General features: G+C 40.3%; 1 long non-coding RNA gene across 1 annotated transcript; it reads left to right on the top strand.

Moving 5' to 3' along the window:
• The first annotated feature begins 4,522 nt into the window (after nucleotides 1-4,522).
• LOC137851769 (uncharacterized) lies at nucleotides 4,523-11,545 on the top strand. Its single transcript, XR_011093449.1, has 3 exons — nucleotides 4,523-4,771; nucleotides 6,427-6,564; nucleotides 11,386-11,545. It is a non-coding gene; the product is annotated as an uncharacterized lncRNA (long non-coding RNA).
• Nucleotides 11,546-15,796: the final 4,251 nt, after the last annotated feature.

Genomic DNA, 15,796 nt, shown 5'->3' with positions numbered 1-15,796 from the left:
ATTTTTTTCATTGGGTCTGTTCTCTAAATACCAACACATTGAACAGATTTTATTTTCTGGTTTGGACTGAACCTTTCTACTTTTGTTTTGAATAATAGTATTTATAGCTTCTAGTGATGACTGGATATTCGTAAGACATTTAGTCAGCCATGAGCGAAAGTCCTCCTTTTTTATTTCTACAAGCTTTTCTTCTCTCTGGTGATCCCATTGCAAACTGTGCTGCCAGAAGCCCTGTAGGTGCAAGCTCCACATTCCAATTTCATATCAGAGTGTAATCTGGTAGATAATCATAACCACCTGGCAAGATGAAAGTCAACTGTCTGTGTGATAAGCAGGTCAGGGTGTCTGTGTGCTACATCTTCTGAGGCTGCTGATTACAAAAAGGAAATAATTTGTGAGATGGGACCCATCTGTTTTAATTTTGGCAAGCTGTGTTTCAGTCCCCTGTGTTCTTAAGGGTAGCTAGAAGCCATGCAGTGACTCTTAAGTCATGTGCTAGGATGGGGACTATTGAGTGATTCATTTGTGCTGATTTAAAAGAGCCAGGACAGTAAAAAGTGAGGAATTAACTCTCATTTGTATCATAAACACTGATCTATGTGAAGTCCCCTTCCCCATGTCATTGTCATTTCTCAAGACTGGCTGTTCTGCTTCTATAGGACAGCCTCTTATCTGATTCAACAATCAGATACCTTGCTGTTTATTTTTCATCCCTTTTTTTTTTTTTGGGTTAAAAACAAATAAATATAACGGAGGGATGACTGCAACACAGAATAGTTTGTGGCCCAAATGACTGAATGCAGTTGGGTTCATGAAAGCAGAGCTGAAGATAACACAGGTGAGGTAGCCATGGGGTATAACTAGATCATTAAATTTTCATTTGTATTTTTCAGTCATGTCATTCTAATTGAATAGTCTGCTTGGAATCCTTTTTGAAGTGATTTGAATAGAGGATTGAGATGTGCCAGGTAGCAGATTAGAGACAATGTGTTTGGAATGACTAAAAAGAACATGTAATAAAAAGAAAAACCCACCCTCTAGTACAGAAAAATCCTAGTGAAACGTCTGCAATAAGAAAGTTCTTTCTTTGAAGGCGTAAGATGAAAAAGAGAGAAATAATAATGGGCCAACAGTATCTTGTCCCACCTTAGCAAGGAACAAAATCAGCTTAACAATTAAATACTTTAATTAAGAACCAAAGCGGTGATTTTTGACATCAGATGAAAAGGAAAAAAAAAAAAAAAGATTCAAATGTTCCAAGCAGTGAAGCAGGAGGAAAAGAAACCCCATGCTGAGAGTCATTAAGAGCCAAAAGTAATTCATCACAGGCATAAGTAACCTTATTACAGGAAAGTTGTGTTGTCTTCCTGGTGCAGGCATTGATCCCAAGCTAGGAAATGAACGTGGAGGCACATTTAGCAGCAAAAGCAAAAATATTCAATTGCTCCTGAAAATTGTAGCTGTGCTGTTTACTTCATCAAGGAAGGATAATTAGACTGTTTAGGGAAGTACAGCCAGCCAGCATAAGGAATGTATTTTGTTAAATTTTAATTAAAGACAGAGACTAATTTCTGCTGAATGCTGTCCAAGCAGTGAATTATTTATTAAAAATAGGATGCTCAGGAAAAAAAAAAAAAAAAAAAAAAAAAAGGCAGGATATTCATCTTTAGCCAACTAGAAACCATCCAAAGTTGTAGTGAGTTACTATCTGGGTTAACTGTTCAGTTACCAAAATTGCTTGCTTGTTAGGAGAAAAGCCCCAGGCTGAAGTGGTGGGATGAAGTTTCTTTTTAAACCAGTAGGCATGTTCGATATACTGTCGTGGACTGTCTTCTGCAGCATGAGCATGGCTCACCACGGATCCGTAAACAATCTGCATGGGACTAGGAGAGAGGTCTAGGAGGGCATGTGGCTCCTTCCTTTCCTATGCCACTGAGTTCCTTCAGGGGATACCGGGGAGCAGAGGGAAGGATGAGCATCCTGGTCTCATCCCAATATGCTGTGTGAGTATGGGCAGAGGATGCAGCTGTGGGAGTCAGAACCCAAAGGAACACACCTCTCCCACAGTTCAGGGGCACTCAGTTAAAGGTTACTGATAACTTTGCATGCCTAGAAACCTGGGACTCCAAAGAAGGCATTTTTTGTCATTTACAAGCTGAAGTGAAGGTGTTTTGATTATGCTGGAAGGGAGGCACGATGGATTACTTTGAAGACTTGAGCATGCTGCCTGTACTGCTGTCATTAAGAACGTCTGCAAACAAGGGCATTATTGCTCTGTGTCACAGACATCATGGAGATGTGATTGCTTCTGCTGGGATGGGGAGTAGTTAAAAAGTGTGGGGTTCCTCTGCAGTTAGACTCTTTCAATCCTGGTTAATGGGATATCATTAGGAGTCTTTTAGTGAATGGGTAGTGCTGGCCTAGCAGCAGCTTGCAGATGTTGAGGAAAAGCATAGTGTCAGGCCTGCTGTTGAAGCATCTGATTTATTATTTGGACTTGCAAAGTCTTCTTTGTTTCCTCTTTTATTTCAGTAAAGGACACATTTGTTTAACCCTGGGATTTCTTGTGTGCAGGTGGGCATACCGCATATCATGAATGCTCACATGGTGTACATGTAATTTACTTTCTGCTTGAGGAATGTTCATTTTTTAAAAGAACTTTAGAAGTCAAACTGCCTGGCAGAAAGGTGAGTACGTGACAGATGAGAACGTTGATAAACAATCACTATACTTGGATAAAACCGCAAAGCAAGTTGGTCAATAAACTCTAAGCAGTTAAGCTGCATTTTTCAGCTTGAAGACTGACCGGGATCATCCAGTTCAGCGCTGGAGAAGTACAAATCATAAGGGTCAAATCCTCTTCAAAAGCAAGCACAGCCCATCAGAGCTAGGAATTCAAGCATCATTCCGTATGAGTGGCTCCCTATTGATGTGGCAGTTTCAGGGACTTGGTTTTGAACTTAGCTCTCCCCAAACTGGATCTATTAGCACTGATGTCCCCTGAGAGCAATAAAGGTTCAGAAAGCAGGCAGTCATCCTTCCAACTTTCAGGAGCTTATTCAGATTAAATAGATTTCAGATAATGCTTGCTTACAGAGAATCGTTCACAAGAAACAGATTTGACGACATCCTTTTCAAAGCTGTGAACGTAGTGTGACAGTCTTCCTACACATTTTTTGTATTACGGCCTAATTGGCTAGAATACATGCTGAGAGAGTGTGTGACCAGGATAAATTCCTTTCTCAGCCAGAAGGAGGTTTAACTTTTCTTTCCAACCTGCCATACTAGAGTAAGTGCTGAGTGGAGGGTGTTTTCCCAGCCTGAATCATGCTGCTTTCCCTTTAACTGGGTTAGTATATAACTGGGAATGTAAGAGCCTTTGATCAAAACTAGAGAGAGAGTGCACAAGGGGAGCCTTGCTGTAGTGACTGGGGCCTTCAGTTGGCAGAAAAATCCTAAATTCTGTGCTTTGGACTATTCCTCTATTTGTTTCAGTGACTTTTAGAGGAGAAGGAAGCAGAACTCAGCAAAACTTAACAGACTGATTATTGCATTCTCCTCTGCACTGTGGCCCAGAGCGCCTGGAAACTTTCCTTCATTTAACCATACTTAGCAAGTGATTAAGGTTTGCCTTGAGGAGGCAGAAAATATAAATTTGAATCCCTTCAGGCTCAGTTCATCATTGACCTCAGGTCCCCTTTTTGCTCATTTACTGTTTTAAGGAGGCAATTAAAGGTAGCTCACTGCAACACCTTTCTTCTTTCTCAAAAGAAGAGAGTGATTCTAGCTCTATATTCTTTTTCCCCCATCAGCAAGCAGAGGAAAAAATCTCAGTTGCAGGAGAAGAGATGTTTGTCTTATTCTGTTGCCTAATCTCATTCTAGTTAATACAATCATTAAATTATTATTAATTATTCATATTAAGATATTAACTGCATTTTATTTTACTTAGTTTTCATTTTACAAGGAAATGAGTATTCAGAATCATTGTTTTGCTTGCCATCATCCATAAACTAGCTCTCTTTAGCTTTTTGCACAAGCTGTAGAATTTGGGGAAAGAAGGATCGTGATTTTTGAAAGCGTTTGGGGATGACTACACTGTCAATTTTTGGTATTGTGTTGAGTTAGCCTTTGCTAGCAGCCAAATGCCCACCTAGCTGCTCACTCCTCCTCAGCAGGACACGGGGAGAGGATAGGATGAAAACGTTAGTGGGCTAAGATAAGCACAGGGAGCTAATTTTCATAGGCAAAACAGACTCAACTTGAGCAAAAATAATTTATTCCTAGCTTAAATAGATTTGGGTAATGAGAAACAAACCCAAACGTTAACTGACCCCTTCCCACACTACTGAAATCTTGCCACCTACATCCACTAGATGTGTTCAGTCTGTTACTGTAGAAGTTCTTGCCAGTGTCCTCAGTGTACCACCACCTGTCATTAATTACCCCAACAAGCTTTACACAGGAGCTCTGTATAAATTCAAGCCTGCCCATCTACTCTTCTTCTGAGCTATATCACAGGTGTATGTGGCTACAGGCCTGTTCCTGCCTCATCTTTGGCAGGCCCCAAACAGACTATGAAGCTGGTTTGCTCCTTCCCTGGGTCTGGGGCTGTTCAGTGGGGCCTGCTACCAGCACCTGGCTGCGTTTGGATGCTTTGGGACTGTGACCCAGGTTGGCAAGGATGCTGCCTGCACTGGGGCCACCCCTGGCTTGCCATCACTACGAGAGCAGTAAGGCCTGGCTGCTCCCTGACACCTCTTCCATAGCGGTAAGTCTTTGCTTCCTCCCTCCTGTCAGCAGGGTCGGTGATATTGCTGTGTGCAGCATTTTCTCCCTGTTTTGATTGGAAATCAAATCAGGGATAGTGGTGGGAGTGAAATTTTACATTACTGTAATCACAGGCTTACTAATTCTTTCATGAGATGGTCTAGGGACAGTGAATGTACGACTGCACAGAGGAGAGGCTGCTGGAAGGGTGGCTGAAGGGCAGCACATTTCGCAGCCTTGTGATCTTAGGTTGCTCCGAGTCCTTTGTCCACCTGCATCCTGCCTGCACTCCCACTTTGGAAGCCAGGCACTACAAATTAACCTGTAACATGTTTGCACCCAACTCCTTTATCAGATCCAGCCCTCAGATTGTTGATGCATATAACTTTTCCATCATAAGCTCCCGGATGTTTTTCTCCTCAGCCAGCACTCTGATTGAGGAGCTAATTATGACTCACTGAGAGTAAATTTGCTCAGAGATGTTGTTGTCCCTCTGGGTTTCCAAAGGCAGGCCCTGCTGGTCTAGCTCTGTCAATGCCCCCGTGTGGCTCAGGCCCCAGAAATCCCCGTCTTGTAACATTTCTGTCCATTTGGTAGACAGCACAACACCACAGACTCAGCTGCTGCCTTGGTCTCATTCCCAGTTATCAGCAATTATTTCTCTTTCATAAAGGTCCTCCAAATTTTATGTGGAGATTCTCTATTTTATTTCTCTGGCTTGCGTATCTTCACATTTACTCGATTTAAAATTCTCTGGGGCTTTTCCTTCCTTTGGAATGTCAGAAAAACATATTTGTAAGAGTCCCTGCAGCATGCTTTAGAAGGTTCAAAGAGGGTAAACTACCCAAGTGACGGAAAACTCTCTGCTACCAGGTTAGTTAAGTCCAACAGCAATCCCTCAAGGACATTTCTTACAAATCTGCCTACTCTAAGGAGAAAGTAGGCTGGGTTTTGTACCACCTGTTATACCTGACATGGCAACTTACTTGTCTTGTGCTCCTCCTGTTGGTCTAGCTAAAGTTGCTGCTTCATACTGAGGCATGAAAGCATGCAAATGACTGAACTGAAGAACCCGTGTTTGCTCCAGAAGTGCTTTTGAAAATTTTACTGATAACTTCCACCTGTTCTAACTCTCCCACCTGTATTTGAGCTGTGTAAACCCCCTACTCCCTTTAACCTGGTTTGTTGCTATTTGGCCTTGCTCAGGCATCATCCACTCCTACTATCAAGTCAAATTTGGTTTTATTTTACTTTCTATAGCCAGGGAGTATTTGTGCTCCTAACATTCATTGTTTTTAGTGTTAGTGTATCCCATAATCTATTGAACATTTCAATGTTTATGTCCATCCTGAAGGAAAAAAAAATAAAATGCCTACATCACAGTTCACACCTGCAGGCTTTCCTTCCCAGTGTGTATAGATAGGACTCTTAGTTCCTATGTATCAGATCTAAGTACTATCTGGCAAACTGATCTCTCTTTGCTTCTTGGGCCTGTGAGTGTTTTGCATTATGATAGCCTTTGTTTTAAGAACTATTGTGTTGCTTGAATGATTTTTTTCTCTTTATGAAGGCTTTCTTTTTCCTATAAAAGGAAGCAACAGTGAACAGCTTAAACTGGCATATCTCATTTTTAATTGGTCACGTGTTTAACTTCAGGTCGGTGTAGGAATCTAAAAAAACGATGGGGACAGATGGATCCTAACTGACATTATTTGAAGTGTAACAGAAGCAGAACAAAGTGAGGATACTGTGAGAAAAGAGACAGTCCACCCCATTGTCTGCTTATTTGTCAAGGTAGGGAAAGATAAAAACGTTCAATGTAAGCTTGAGCTGTTCACTTGCACTTCTTTTTGTGGTGAATGGAAATAAAAGGCAAATTCTGGGGTGAAATTAATCTCATGCAAAGGCGTGCTTCTATTCCCACTCCCTCTCTAGTGGTCGTGAAGCTTTAACAGGTATGGGTAACATTCTCATTGTAGGTAGCTCTGAAACCTACCTGAGTTTCCACTCTGTCCATCAGTGAAATTTAGCTGGTGGCAATAGTGCCTGTTGAAGAGAGTTGTTTATCTCATAGATATAAGGGGATGCTGCTGGCAAGAACAGCTCTACCAAAGGTAAACAACAACAACAAAACACACAAAATACTAATTTTCAGATGGGGCCACAGAACTTGAAAACTCAAGTGCTGGCACTAGACAGGGAGTCAGGGACATGTGCATCCACCTGGCATAGGGCAGGGCTGCTGCTTCTGGGACTGCTGTGGTCTCGGATCAGTGTGACTCCCTAGAGTTTATGTAGGTTTGATCAGGGCACTTACAGACCTTGCTCCACGTGGGTTGATTTGAAGGCCAATATTTAAACGTAGCATTATCAGAACAAAGTTATGTTGCATTGGTGTAGTTAATGCTCAGTTGTTTGAGGATGGTTCTTTTTGTGCCTTGAGGTGGTCAAGATTAGTCAGATTCAATTCCTGGTTTTGGGACAGCTTTTCTTTTAAAGCAGAATGCAAGATCTACTAGACTGAGTACTGGTTAGATGGGGACTCTGCACAGATTTCTGATACGACATTAGGTAACTCTATTTTTACTGCAAATCTGTCAAAATCTATAGCCAACTTCTCTAGGATTATGATTTGCTAAATATATATTAACAAGCACGTATAAGCTTTAAATCCATGTTTTTCCCGTCCTCTGTAGCTATGAAGTTGAGATGTAATTTTCATGTAGTTCTCAGTGTATGGAAGCTAGTAGGGAGAATGATTTAAAAATATCTGACAAACATCCGAAGAGCTGGGTGTGCTATTTAATCTAGCTTGTTACTTGAATTCTTTAGCTGAAGAATGGAAATGTTACAGACAGAAGATAAGAAAATTTTCTCGGTGGAGAAAATGTGGCAGATGTCAGAAGCCTGTTTTAGTCTCATTAAAAGATTGTGTCAGAATTAGAAATGGTTTGTTCTCAAGGTTCTCTGTTAGCATAAGACACCCTGCTTTGTTTCTCTGAAATTTAAGGTATTTAGTTTCTTGATTTATTTTTTTTTCTGTCTCAGTTAGAGGTTGGCATGGGAAAAAAGAAGTGCACTGTTAAGCAGATCCAGTAACCTGCAATTTGTGTGAATAGTGAATGTGTTGTAGAGGGACAACAGGAAAACAAACAGTTCAAAGAAATTGTATACAGTACCAATGCAGCACATTTTTTGCATTTGTTACCATTTTGGAAATATTTTTTAACTCCCTGTAGGATATTGAAAATTAACAGAGAAACCATTTAACCATTTCTTAAAGCAAAAGGCAAGTTAAGGATTTTTTTTCTTATGGTTCTTTCCTTTTAGAAAAGAGTATGTTTGGACTTGTGCAGTAGCACATAGGAGTAACTAATCTAGTGATAGGAGCTAGTTTCCTGAACTGTTCAAGGTTCTATTTAAAAGTTATTGCTTAAGTGTTTTCAGATGACATTTCTTTTCTCCTCCTTACCTGGGTCTGTGGGATTCTGAAGCACTTTACATGAAAATATTTTGAAAGAAACAGTCTTATGAAACTAATTCACAGCATGATAAAATAAATAGAATTTTCTTTGAGTAACTGGCCACTGTTGTCATACCGGAGGCCTTGAAGCAGAGGTGGAAAAAGTGCCTTGGAAATCTTTGAGATGCTCTGAAGTAGCAGCATTTGCAAGAAAAATTCTTCTCAAGCTCTTTGTTCTGAGTGGTGCCTTCACTTTCTGATCTTGCCTTGAAAGAAATGTGATGCAGTGGTTGTTTTTACAAGTTTTGTGGTGGTGGCCCTCCCTCATCCCCTTCCCCCCAACACTTAGTGGTGTACACGTCTGACTTGAGACAGCTGAAAATTACACATCTGCATCCAAGTTACTAGTTACCATAGCGTGTCTTTACTCTCATTGGAGAGAAAGTGGCACCTCCAGAGATTTATTCCTCTGATTTCCTTTAGAAGCCAATTTGAGGATGAAATGACTTCTCTTCTTCAGATGCCTTTTGGTCTCCTTTTGCTATAAAGGGAGGCTTGGAAACAGCTCACGTGTACCTGCCTTTTAGCTGCCTGGGTTAGGTGGAGTGAATCCCCCTTTCTGCCTTGGAAGGAGCTGGATTACTGAGGTGCTTTTTTGTCCAAGGAAGCTCATCATTTCTTCCCAGTAAGGATGGGATAAGAAATAGCTCAGAGGAGTGAAGTTCCCTGCTTGGAAGGCACTCACAGCTGTGACAAGAACAGCCATAACTTCTAATTTGAAACAGCCTGGCTCCTAGATCATAAATTGGGCTACTCTATATCACAATGCTGTCTGTGAGTAATGTAATTCATCATTTGTTAATGAAAATTAAGTCTGTTTCTAACATTCACAAAGCACCAGGAATGAGAAATATGTTGCTTTGGAGTTCTGCTTTGGCAGCAGAGACCAAACCCAACCCTCTCCATTAATAACAGCCACGTTATGAAGCAGGGCATCTATAGCCAGGGGACAAAAATGAATTTCAGCTTGACAATACAAAGCAGTCTTCAATGTTACTGCTTTTGTGCAGTGCTGAACACCTCACCCCCTGCTAATGTTCAATCTGAGTTTCACTTTCAGGGAAAAGTAAGGATGCTAATCTGTTGGATTATTCACCTGTTTTTGTGAATTTGGGGTGTGGAGGGAGGGTTGGAGCTACTTCCTAAGCAGAAATTCCTTCCAAATTTTCTATGATTGATGGTTATCTAAGAAATAAGTACTATTTCATGTTGAAAAGTCACATCTGAGTTGGTTGGAAGTTCAGCAGTTGCCACCCAGAACAAGCTGTGTGCAGGAGTGGAGATGGGTAAGATCCTCTGAGGTATGAGGAGGTGCAATGAAGACACGGAGAGGTTGCAAGATGTTCTTAAACAAGTGAATGATAGTTATGAATAATGTGAAACCTTAGGGATTATTACTGATGTAGTTTTATGTGGAGTTAACTTCATGCATGACCTTTTTTAGTTTTTAATATTAAGAGGAAAGTTTTGACTTTATTGACAAAAGACATTGGCACTAATAAAGGAAGCTAAATTGATTTGCTTGGAGACTGAGGTCTTTTACCAGCCAAGCATGATCATGTAGATGGGGCTTTGTTTCTAGATGACAGCAAATCACCAGCATAATGTGTGGGTTGCATGGGGAGTCTGCAGTGTGCATGTAGTGTTTGTGACTGAATGGTGGCCAGTGTGGATTTTCCTTTCTCAGCTAATTTCTCCTTCCTTTTGTTTCTCTTGTTCTGAAACACTTTTCTGAGTAAGACATTGAAGGGTTTTCTATCAGTTTCCCTTCTAGACTATTTGCTATGGGGGAATCCTTTTACACACAAAGAAGATTGTATTAGCATACACAGGGTGTCTGCTTGCAATCTTTACTCTGGATTTATTATTGCCTTTTCCTCAGGTTTTGCCATGCTTTCCACTTTGCTAGTTTTGATAAGCTCTACTGAAATCCATTAGTTTAAGGAGGTGGCTTTCCTAATGACTTATGCACCATCTGTTATTTTACTTTCAGTTTAGTGTAGCTTTTATTTGTAATTTAGTAAGTTCTGCAGATATCCGCTGCTTTAATTATAATGAAATGTGTAATTCCTTCACAATCTATCTTCAAACTGGGGGTTATTTAGGACCGTAAACCATCTTGGTTTTTATCACACAGCGGTGCACAAGGTAAGACCAGAGAATGATAATGGTCCCTTTCCAACTGCAAAGACTCTGTTTGTTTTTCAGTTACCTTATAATACTGCTGCTCACGATCACTGTATTTTTGTTTATTGAATGCTAAAACACCTTGGTTTGAAACACTGCAACGTGAAGAAGGGAAAGTGTTGCAAATCTAAAATTGTGCAGCTCCTATTGAACCTGCTGGCTCTTAGAATGTGTTAATTGCGCATGAAATATTGAATAGACCACGTGTGCTTAGAAAGAGATCTGATTAACACTTCCTCAAATGATCGTTCTCAAAGGTGAATTGCGCATTAAACGTGCAGCAATTTCTGTCTCTCCTACTTGCATACAGGAACAAACAAGTTGTAGGCTTTCCATTGCTTTTTCCTTGGCTGTATTACCATGATGTATGGCAGAAATAATTTTTGCCAGGAACGCTTCCTGTGAGGTTTAGCTTTGAAGTGGCTTTCCATTTCCCTGATTTGTTTAAAGTTGAATCCCAGAATCACAGTGTGTATTCCAGAAGTGTCCATCCTGCCTCCTCTCAGTTGTATAACATCGCCAGTGACAGAGGGGGCACTGTGTACGCCAATGTGAATTATTTAGCTGTTTACGCTGCTGACTTATGATGGTACTACGCTTAGTGCATAATTGGCAAAAACTTACAGGCTCCAAGGTAAAAGCTGTTGAGATGTAGAAGGTATTTATTGCAGTTTCATTGTTTGCTTTATTTTCAGGTGTCACTGACCTCAAGTCATCTTGAGTCATTCTAGAGAAGAAACGTGACCTTCTCTTTCTCAATTCTATGTTAGGTCCCCTTGAATGCTTTACTGCACAGCAGATCAGCTCTTGAAGGGATAATTATCTCAAGTAGTAAAGCCCACCTAAATTGAATTTGATCCATTTTTTTCCCTGTATTGAGCTGCCTAATTATTGTTTTCCCACAGGCACGAGCCAAACCACTTCATTTCCTCTCCATCCGTGATAATAGTGAAGGTTCTGAGATCTTCGCTGCTTCAATTATAGTGAAATGTGCAATTCCTTCACCAGCCAACAGACAGCAAGTCCCACCTCGTGCAGCAGTCAAGAACTACCTGCTCTTTCATGGTGAGCATTTACTGTGCTTGATGAACTGGAGGAGCACGTGTTTGGAAAGCCAAGCCTGGACCACAGGCCGCACACAAAATTTGGGTCTTAGGGTGTGAATACTGAGGCTAATACCTTTCATAGGCTGTGCCCTTGTGCTAGGAAGGTGACAGCAGCTATCTTTTTTCCTTTTGTGCAAATTTTCTGCAGTTTACAGGCAGGTTGCCAGAGTAAGTCCTCCAGTTGAAGTAGGTTGCAAATAACAGCACTCTTGTTAGAATATGTAGCAAATTGGTTTATTCTAGTCCTTAATCTACATAATTAGGGTGGAAATGAGAGTAATAAATATACTTAAGTGTTTGGAAATGACTTTCTTCCTGAAGATTTTTCACAGGATGGAAATTAGGATTAATTCTAGAGGAGGAGAACTGACCTTAAAAGGCCCATTGTAATTGACCTTAAAGCCACAATTCTTTTTAGTTAGTGAGAAACAGTTTCTAAAATGTAATTGAAAAGATCGATGAAACTTGGCTCAAGTTCTAATAATATTGATAGTGCTCCCTCTCCCCTCCCCCAAATTCTCTTCATTTACATGGGCATGTTAAAACCAGACAAATGTCTGTCTCTTCTGTAGTGGACAGTGGTGAAGTCCAAGAGGCAAAATTGGTTTGAAAGTTGTGCATTAGTATTTACCATTTCTTTTTTTTCCATTTCATTTGTCCTTGTTTCACCTGTCTGAAAAGCTCAGAATAGTGTGTTGACTGGGAGATACAAAGGACATGCAATTAATCACTTTTCCATTACATGAAAGTTGTAGGAAGCCCCATTTATGCAGCTTAGTGTTTTTGAGTGCTTTGATATATCTTTTTTTTCTTCAAATGTATCAAATAAGGCTTCACAATTACTCTTTGAATAACACCGAGTTTTGAAATCTTGTTCATCATGCTGCAATACAATTCAAATCATGAGCAAGTCTTCTCTTGATGTCTGTAATCTCTTTTTTATTACTATTATAGCTGGGGTCTCCACTGAACTTCATGCTATTTAAGAGTACTTCTTGCACAGATCCTGAAAACCTTCTTTTAAATGTTTTTCTTGTAAAAAGTTTACCCTCTGTAATAAATTTAATGAATTAGGATTCAGTTGCAGCTCAATCTGGCCATTTATTTTGGTGCTTTTATGTACATACAAAGTAGGAAAACGTTGCATCTTTGTCTTATGGAAGTTTGTCTCCTCTCATGGCAAAATAAAGGCTAGTGCATGATGTTGCTATACAGGTGAATTGAGAATAAGTGAACACTCGAAGATCCACTTCCAAACCCTATATCCTGAAATCAGACCTGGAGAGGGAAAGCAGGTGAGGTTTGCATGTCGGCCTCTTCAGGGTTGTTCCGGCTAAGCAAAATGGTGCCCTTGCTGCAGCATGTTTCTTTTCACTGCCTGAGAATGCTCTTTCCCTATTTTTATCCCTTTAAAAAATTCTTTTAAAAGGGCACTTTAATTACTCTATAAGGAGTAGCAGCTGCTGGAACAACTAAAAGCTGTTTCTGTGTAAGTTCTCGTTCGCTGCAGGAAGCAATGGACTGCAGGCTGCGCTTCCTGCTGCTCCTGCAGGGTCTGCCAGGCCCCTCCCTTTGGGGATCTCGTTTTTCAGCCATTTTTATTGTAAACAGACAGGAATTGGGATGGTCTGTTAAAGCTGACGTGGTGCCCTTTGCTTGGGATTTTATATATGTAGGCTATTTGGTGTGACAAGAGTTAACAGTGTTATGGCCCAATATTTGTTCTGTTAATAGCAGTATCAGCTCTGCTTCAGAGTTGGCTCTTCTTCTCTTGATTTTTTTTTTTCCCCTTCAGTTTTGCCCATTTATATTTTAACAACGTGTAGGGTGTGTGTGTATATATATATGCCTACGTATGTATATGCACACACATGGACATGCATAAGCATGCAAGTTTCAATACCTACGTGCAGATGCCTCCAAATCCAGCAGTGTTTATTCACAGAAAATTCCTGTCTTGGTGAACAGATGCATTATCTCGAAGTACAAATCCTGACCTGTAAAGGTATTTCACACACAGCACTGATATTCAATTGCTTTGAGTAAACCCATAACCCTTCTTTAAGAGTGAACAGCAACTCTTAAGGACAGATAAAGAAAATGAAGGCAGAAACCACTTGAAAATCATGTTGGTGGGATGTCTGTGAAGAGGTTCCTAGTTGGTAATTGTACAGGAGACTGGACAGGTCAGCTAGTAGCACCCCTGAGTTTGGGGGAATAGCAGGAATCTCTTTAGTAGCTATGAATTTGTGTAATTTTTCAGGTTGCAGAAAAAGCCTCAAATGAAAATTTTCCCTATGAGCCCATAATTAAATCTTTCCTGCACTTCTAGTTCTGCTTAAAGGCCCTATGGATGTGCAGTGCTTCTAAACTCAAGTGTTTTTTACGATTGCTCCAGAAGGACAGGAAGGGTGGTTTGGGGCCTGCCTACGTGGGAATGGACTAGTGGATTGTAAATTTTTGGCATACAAGTTAATTAGTCATTAGTTCTAGCACAGACTCTTCTAGCACCTCTCTGCACTGGTAATGTAGTGCTGTATAGATACACCTAAACCAGTTTTAGGTGCTCTTGATATTCTATTTTTCTCTTTGTGATCTCCCCAGCTTATAATACAAGCCTTTACGAATGCTATTTTGAACAGAATTGAGGCTTAAATTTGGAGGTAAGGGTATTGTACAATTGAAAACTCTCAATTCTGGAGTCACAAATCCTTGTGTGGGCATAGTGGGCATTTTAAAATGCATGTTGTGAATGGATGACTTACATCTAAAAGTATCCTTGTTAAAATAATATATATATGTATCTGAACCTTGAAGAGTATTTGCAGAAGGCTGGCAGGGAGTGGTTACTAGCTAAGATCCTATCTCTGTGAAGCAGTGAAACTTTGGAAAACCAGGCAGCTGCAAGTAAGGATGAAGAACAGCATTGTTTTGGGGAAGAAGTTATTTTTCCTCAGCATTGACATACAGCATCTTCAATACTTCATTAATTTGGGGCTTAATTAACATGTTTTAAAAATTAACTTGTGAAGTCAGTAGGCAACTGAAGGCAGAGCTGGATGTGAGGCTGTGCTTTCTCTAGCAGCTCCAGGTTCCAGTGAAGCTTTTGCAATTGGGCAAACATTTTCAGCATCCCTAAACAGTATGGACTAGAAGTAGTCACAATTATTTGATTTTTAGAAAAAGTTGAAAGGTGTTGATTTTTCCTTTTTACTTGGAGTTTGCTAATGTACCTAAGTTGCAACTCTTCTTAATAATTTTACAAATACTTAATTTTACAGTAAAAGGGGGAAGCAGGAACCAAACATTATGACCCTGTGAAAACATAATTTATTGTTATGATTGGGGCTTCTGTGGAAGAAGTCTTGACTTGTGTGTATAATTCAACAGAATTTCGGAAGGCAGAGTTTTTATTGAGGAAGAAACTGAAAAAAATAAAAATTGAACAGTCTTTATCGGTTTAAAAGTATCAAAGATGGGGAAAAGTTGTAATTTATACTGTGATACCAACTTCAGAGGTGGGTGGGCCTTCAAAATTTCACATCCTTTTTTTCTATAAGTATCTAACTCTCCGTATGCACACAAGTGTGTGTACAAGAGTTTTGTGGATGTGTATATATTAAAACGCACTTGCACTTAATATTTTTGCTTCCTGTAATTTTATCTAGCAGACAAATGTGTGTCCCATCCAATAAATACACAGACGGAAAGTAGGTCCTGATTAACCTTCCGTGCATGCTATTGCTGGCAATGCATAACATCATTTACTCTTGTAAATAATCCCGATGATTAATGCGCTAGCAGTAATAAATGATTTCCCTCTGCTGCTGCTCTCTCCACTGTACTGAAGATATTTTGTAGTCCCTTTGCCACTTCACTGAGGCATCTTGTGAGGTGGCATGCACTCTGGGGGAACCTAGGAAACTGGGAGCTACTTACATTTTGACCGTGCTTGAGGAAAGGTTTGACACTGGTCAAGCTAAACTGTGCTGTCCATTTTCAGAAGCACCGAGGCATCAGAAACGTATGGCTCAGCATGGTGAAGAACCAGACTGGGATGCCAAGTTGAGATGCTCTGCATGCTGGCTGGTTTTCTAGCTGCTGAGAAAAGAAATCATTGGTTCTAAGTTGTCCCAAGCTTGCTCAAATCAAAATAAAATGCTCCTTTTTTTACAGGTATAAGCTCTGCTTCTTCAGTCTCTGAGCTGTG

The sequence above is a fragment of the Anas acuta genome, chromosome 2 (genome assembly GCF_963932015.1).
Source record: "Anas acuta chromosome 2, bAnaAcu1.1, whole genome shotgun sequence".
NCBI classification, from domain to species: Eukaryota; Metazoa; Chordata; class Aves; order Anseriformes; family Anatidae; genus Anas; species Anas acuta.
This window is presented reverse-complemented; position numbering and strand designations above follow the sequence as displayed.